General features: G+C 42.5%; 1 pseudogene; it reads right to left on the reverse strand.

Moving 5' to 3' along the window:
- Window positions 1-4,869: 4,869 nt before the first annotated feature.
- LOC126458487 (cyclin-dependent kinase 1-like) lies at window positions 4,870-5,533 on the reverse strand (annotated as a pseudogene).
- Window positions 5,534-6,145: the final 612 nt, after the last annotated feature.

Below are 6,145 nucleotides of genomic sequence, written 5' to 3' on the forward strand. Positions count from 1 at the left end.
CAATGTTTAAGCTTGAAAGGTAATTTTAAGATTAAGGTTCCAAGGCTGAGGGCCCATAGTTAATTTTCCAAAATAAAAAAATATATAACCATAAGCCTTAAGTTTTAAGTAGCTGAAACTGGACTAAAAGAAAAGACAACACAACGCCAATGACCTTCCAGCAAGTATCCACTTGCCGGAATTCAAACTTACTTATATAAAACTCAGTAAAACCCAGAAATTGTCTTTTAGCATTGCCTATGATAGATTATAAACAGATAATTAAACACCGGTGAGAAAAACAGTAAAAACAACAGCACTCAGAAGCCTCCAGGGGGTTGGTCTGCCCTCGTTTACTTAGGTGAGACAGGTGGTGAGCCTAACTACACTTGATCCGTCAGAGCTCAACCAAGGGCAGCCACGGACCGATCGACAAATGACTTGCTGCCACCAACCGGTACATGAGAAATCAAACACAAAATGTTACGGGCGTGATTATCCACAATGGTAAGGACACTGCCAGAAATTACGTTAGTGGCCAGGTCAGGTAGCCGGAACACTAATAGCCACGAGGCAGAAAATTCCGCTGGTGCACTTGAATTGTAGTCAAACAACATAGTTAATTCCACCGCATGGCGGCTAAATGTCAGCAATGCAAACACTCGGTGTTGCTCACAGGAAAACCTCCCCAACAGCGAATCACCGAAACGAACCACACAACATGAATGGACGTGGCTTGGGTACTTGAAACCACTACTCAACTTTGGCGTCCTGTGTCGGTGAACCATGAAGCTCGTAGCAATCGGACAGCTCCACACACAGTCCAACACTACGCAGGGACCGCCAGCAGACCCAGCCAACTGCACTGCATGGAGATAACTTCCCTGGTCCGCAGCAACCGACCGACTAGTCACAGAACGCTGACAAAATCTAAAATAGTCGTCAGTGGAAATAACGCCAACTACACACACAAACTGACAAACACTTGCACGAAGACCTGAACGATACCAACAGTAACTAAGCATGCATGAAGACAAATCGGGAGTCGATGCACACACACACAGCCGACTCATGAACGATCAGCGAGCCAAAACGCGTCGTCTGGTAGGACCACCAACCGACGATCCACCAAGACCGTGGCCCGGCTCAAGTGATGCGTGGCGGCAATGGTCGGGTGACCCATGTCGACGCAACCTCACTGCTGCTCCAACCCGACTGCACAAGTACCGCACTGCAACTCCCTGACTGGCAGCTCCGGACTGCGCTCCAGACGTGTTCCAACTGACTGGCAGACCCGAACTTGCGACCTGAACTTGCTGACGACAGACAACGACCGAGAAATAATAACAAATGGCTCTGAGCACTATGCGACTTAGTTTCTGAGGTCATCAGTCGCCTATAACTTAGAACTAATTAAACCTAACTAACCTAAGGACATCACACACATCCATGCCCGAGCCAGGATTTGAACCTGCTAGTGTAGCGGTCGCCCGGTTCCAGACTGTAGCGCCTAGAACCGCACGGCCACTCCGGCCGGTGAAGTAATAACAATCGAGCAAAGATACTACGAAAGGGGATATATCGATACGAGCTGCTAACGCCGCTCACGGTCAGGCAAATCAGCAGCTCAGTGACAGTAGTAATTTAAATTAACTTAGTGAGGTGGAAGTACGTTAAAAGCAGGGTGTAAAATAAATGATGGCGGGAACATGAGCCATGCACGGCTCAGGTTTCGCAATAAGCGTCAAACATTTGTTAAATAATATCTTTGTGTATGGTATTTTAGGGGCTTACAATCTTTTTAAATTCTCATATTCCTGTATTTTATTCACATAACATCCTTGATGCTTGGGTTTTATTGTCATATAACTCTTCAGAAAGACTTGATAATTCCATTAGATGATGAATCAAGGTATATTACAGGAAGTTGATCGAAAACGATTTCAGAATTATTTTTCCATTCATTTATTGTTTTCTTATTCATTCACCATACGTGTAATCAGTAAATTAGTAGACGAATAAGTACAAAGTCATTTCATTATACAATGGAAAACATTAATTTAGTAATCTTCTATGAATACTGGCAGATAAATGGAAAATAAAAATAATAATTGGGTTTCGAACGTTGGCACAAAAATATAAAGCTATGACGCCATCCACTTCTTTTTCTTTCACACTGATACATTTTTATTAAATTTTTGGAATGACGTTTTGAAGTTTTAGTAATGGACATCAAGCATTTTCATGTTTAGCAACAACTGCCCATAAATTGTGTATTTACAACGTGTGTATACGTACAAAATACTTTAAATCAAATATTGCTACACCCACACTCGCACTCACACACACACACACACACACACACACACACACACACAAGCGCGCGCACACACACACACACACAAACACACTAAACAAAAGAAGACAGTAACAGAAGTAGCAAAATTCAGCTTTGTACCATTGGTAGACTTATATGTATTGTTGAAGAAACCAGCTGCAACAACACAATCATTCAAAAAATAATTACTCATTCACAACCAAAAGTATCTATGATCTTGTTATAGGTAACTTTGATGTGATGGTCACCAAAGTACGGATACCGAATGACCTTCTTCACACTTATTCTATCTGCAGGTCTGTAAGTTAATATTTTTCTTGATAAATCAGTTGAAAGTTAACTATGTGGGGACTATATAAATGATTGAGAATGAAGTAAAATTTACTAATAACATTTATTTTACTAAACCAGACTTAAATTATGCTAAACAAGTTATTGATTGACTACAGTAAACAACTAACAGGTGGTTTGAGACTACAATGGACAAGGATCCTGGGTGGCAGGAGTGAGTCAAGTACTCTGGACCTAAAAATGCGGATAACGCAATATGAATTGATCAGACACTGGGCAGACTTTGATTGATAAAATCTACTGTAGTTTCACTACATAGGTACAGCTGAGAGCAAGTGGCGATTGAGATTTGTACACCCTGACAATGCCGGAGTGGTAGTACATTACCCTGTCTGCTTCATGTGGCAATGTAACTTGTAACTGGCTAGATGGGTGCAGAGGAGGCGAGATGTGTGAATCGATCGCGGCCACGAAAGAAATGCAAAAATCTCACGGTCTAGCAGTCAGGCAGATGGATCGCAATTTACTCTCTACCAGAGCCCTGAAATCAGGTTAGATTTCAATGTGTGACACACCAGTTTGCTGGTCGTACCAAGGACTAATTTGGCTCACTTATATGACAGAGGGCACAAGAATACCAAATGTCAAGACTGATAAATCAAAACAAGTAAGTGTGCCCTCGGCAAACGAGTATTCCAAGTTGTCTGAAGTCACACTGTCAGTACAGTAAGAACTTTGCCACAGGTTCCCCAGTCTAAACTACTCGCAAGTGAAGTCAGTCTCAGGACAGGTCCCAAGCACCAGCCACACATGCCATAGCCTTGACTGGAAATACTTTTATCAGACCAAAAAATTCCATTTTCCCACAAAGTGCATGAATGACACTGCCTTCACCCAGTCTTGGGCCAATCACAGGACTCTAGAGGCTCTAAATCTCCCCTTGCACACGACAGCACAAACTCACGTCGAACCAGGGCAAGAGTTAAGAAACCTGCATCTCTGGAAAAAAAGAAAATCGCCAATTACTGGCTTTTTCTCAAGTTTTTTTCAGAGGGGGGGAAGATGATTTTCTCTGAAGTCATGTTGCTTCCCAAGACAACAAGTGAACAGATACAATCTTAAAGATCTTGATCTATGTGGTGTCACCGCCAGACACCACACTTGCTAGGTGGTAGCCTTTAAATCGGCCGCGGTCCATTAGTATACGTCGGACCCGCATGTCGCCACTGTCAGTGATTGCAGACCGAGCGCCGCCACACGGCAGGTCTAGAGAGACGCCCTAGCACTCGCCCCAGTTGTACAGCAGACTTTGCTAGGAAGGGTTCACTGAAAAATACGCTCTCATTTGCTGAGACGATAGGTAGCATAGCCTTCAGCTACATCATTTGCTACGACCTAGCAAGGCGCCATTACCAGTTTATATTGAGATTGTAAATCTGTATCAACAAGAGCGATGTACACCAATTATGGATTAAAGTTCAGTATTCCAGAAGCTATGTACCTTATTGGCTATATTAATTACATTGTCCTGTTCCAGACCTCACGCCAGTTTGCGTGAGCTTAAACGCGTGCCTTTCGGCTTGCTCTCATAGTGACTTGGCTGTCTTGCCAAGTCACAACAATCTAAATCGCCTGTGCCTTGGAGCTTGTTAGTCCTAGTTGTGAGATGTAATATAGATTCTATCTCTAAACGTTTCTCAAGTGCTGGAGTTTCTTATATAAGTGAGGTCGCTGATGGAAGTGGTTCACAGGCCTATTTGCAGTAACGGCAAACACAAAACTATTTGAATTTTTACTATGTGTGGCTCTGCACACAATGCCCAGTTTATGACTCCACTGTGTAAATGCGTTCCTTTAGTCTGTCACCCCCAGCCCAGGCCTCTTCTGGCACAGTGGCAGGTAGCTCGGCATTGTTCGGCTGCCCTGTCTGCCCCGTATGGCTGTGGGCCTGTCAAGCAAGATTTACTGGGGGGTGAGCTTGCTGCCAATTGGTTTCAACTCCCAGCATGCCGTTTCTATAAACTGAGAGCCATAAAAACACCTCATACTTTTAGCCCCGTATCAGGCTCCATCGACATCTGCTCAGGCTGTTAACTTTCTAGAGTGTCGCTCATGGTGCATAAGGGGGGTAAAAAAAAAACTTTAATAATTTTCCATATACGAAAAAATAGGTGTGAGAGTATCTTGTCCTCTCTCACAGACATTAAATTCTTCGTGCAACTGCTCAAATTTTCTTGAGTCCATTTAAGGACTGATGGCTTTTAATCTGGTGATTTGAGACATCGGGCCATGTTTCTTCTGTGTATGTTTTTAATATACGGAAGTTCCTAAAAGTCAGTCTATTTCTATATCTCCTTGAAATAATGGCTTCTTTGTTGTCATTTCTGTGCATATACATCCAATAGATCATACATCAATTGGACATGAGTATTTAAGAGAACCCAATAAAACTTCAGCAGCTCTATATCAAAGGGATACTCTGAGTGGGATGCGGAAGGCACACCCCAATCCTAAATCAGCTACTTAAATGACTCCATTTGGTCCTAGAAGTAAATTCTGTGGTTTCAGATCTCCATGAATTATTCTTCGTTTGTGGCAATGCAGCACACCCAATGTGATCTTGTACACATAGGACTACACAACGTCTGCTGCAAGATAATTCCCACCTCCAAGCCACTCTAGGTATTGCATCAAATCTATATCCAAATACTCAATAATGAGATACAATCTACCACTTTCCATAATAAGATCTTCCAGTCTAACAATGTTTGGATGCATTAGCTCTTTCAGTAACGACGCCTTCCTCCTAATTTTCCAACCTAATCCTTTTTGTGCAACGTATTGCCCAGTCTTCCTATTTCGTCCTTCATAAACCACTCCATACGTACCTTCGCCAATCTTCTCGAACTTGGTAAAATCGTTCATTTTACCACCAGTCAGTTTCGTACAACTGATACCTGTTGCATGATTAGCTAACACCACAATAGTACACTAATAACTATTTAAACAAGATGAATATATCGACTGACCCACCACTTCGGTTGGATTGTTCATTCTCTAATAGGCACATAATACCTCGAAAACTTTGACCGTCGTTTTCTTAGAAACGGTGGAGTATCTATGGAAAAGCAGAGACACGTGTTTGCTCATTTTGATCCCTCTTCCGCTGTGTGAAGTTTATAGGGAATTGGCTTATGGCACTTGCAGTATTCTCCTTGTGAGAGGCAGTCACTGTGCACTACTGCTGCGTCCTGTACGGCGCTGGCACAACAGGCTCCGCTGTAAATAACGTAACAAAAATGATTATAAAACAAAGAAACAATAAGAAACGCATTGCACTCATCGGTGACAGTTATAATCAAAAATTAGACGTTGCACTCTATGTCCTCCGTCCATCGTAATTCCAGGAAGGGATTTCAAGCAGCGTAAGTGTGGGAAAAGTCTTCTTGAGGAAAACAGTGTTTGACCGGCAAATTCTTTTTTTTTTTTTTGTTTGTAGTTGATTTTGTCGCTAAAACCACGCTGATTTTCATTTCT

The sequence above is a fragment of the Schistocerca serialis genome, chromosome 1, assembly GCF_023864345.2.
Source record: "Schistocerca serialis cubense isolate TAMUIC-IGC-003099 chromosome 1, iqSchSeri2.2, whole genome shotgun sequence".
Classification (NCBI taxonomy): domain Eukaryota; kingdom Metazoa; phylum Arthropoda; class Insecta; order Orthoptera; family Acrididae; genus Schistocerca; species Schistocerca serialis.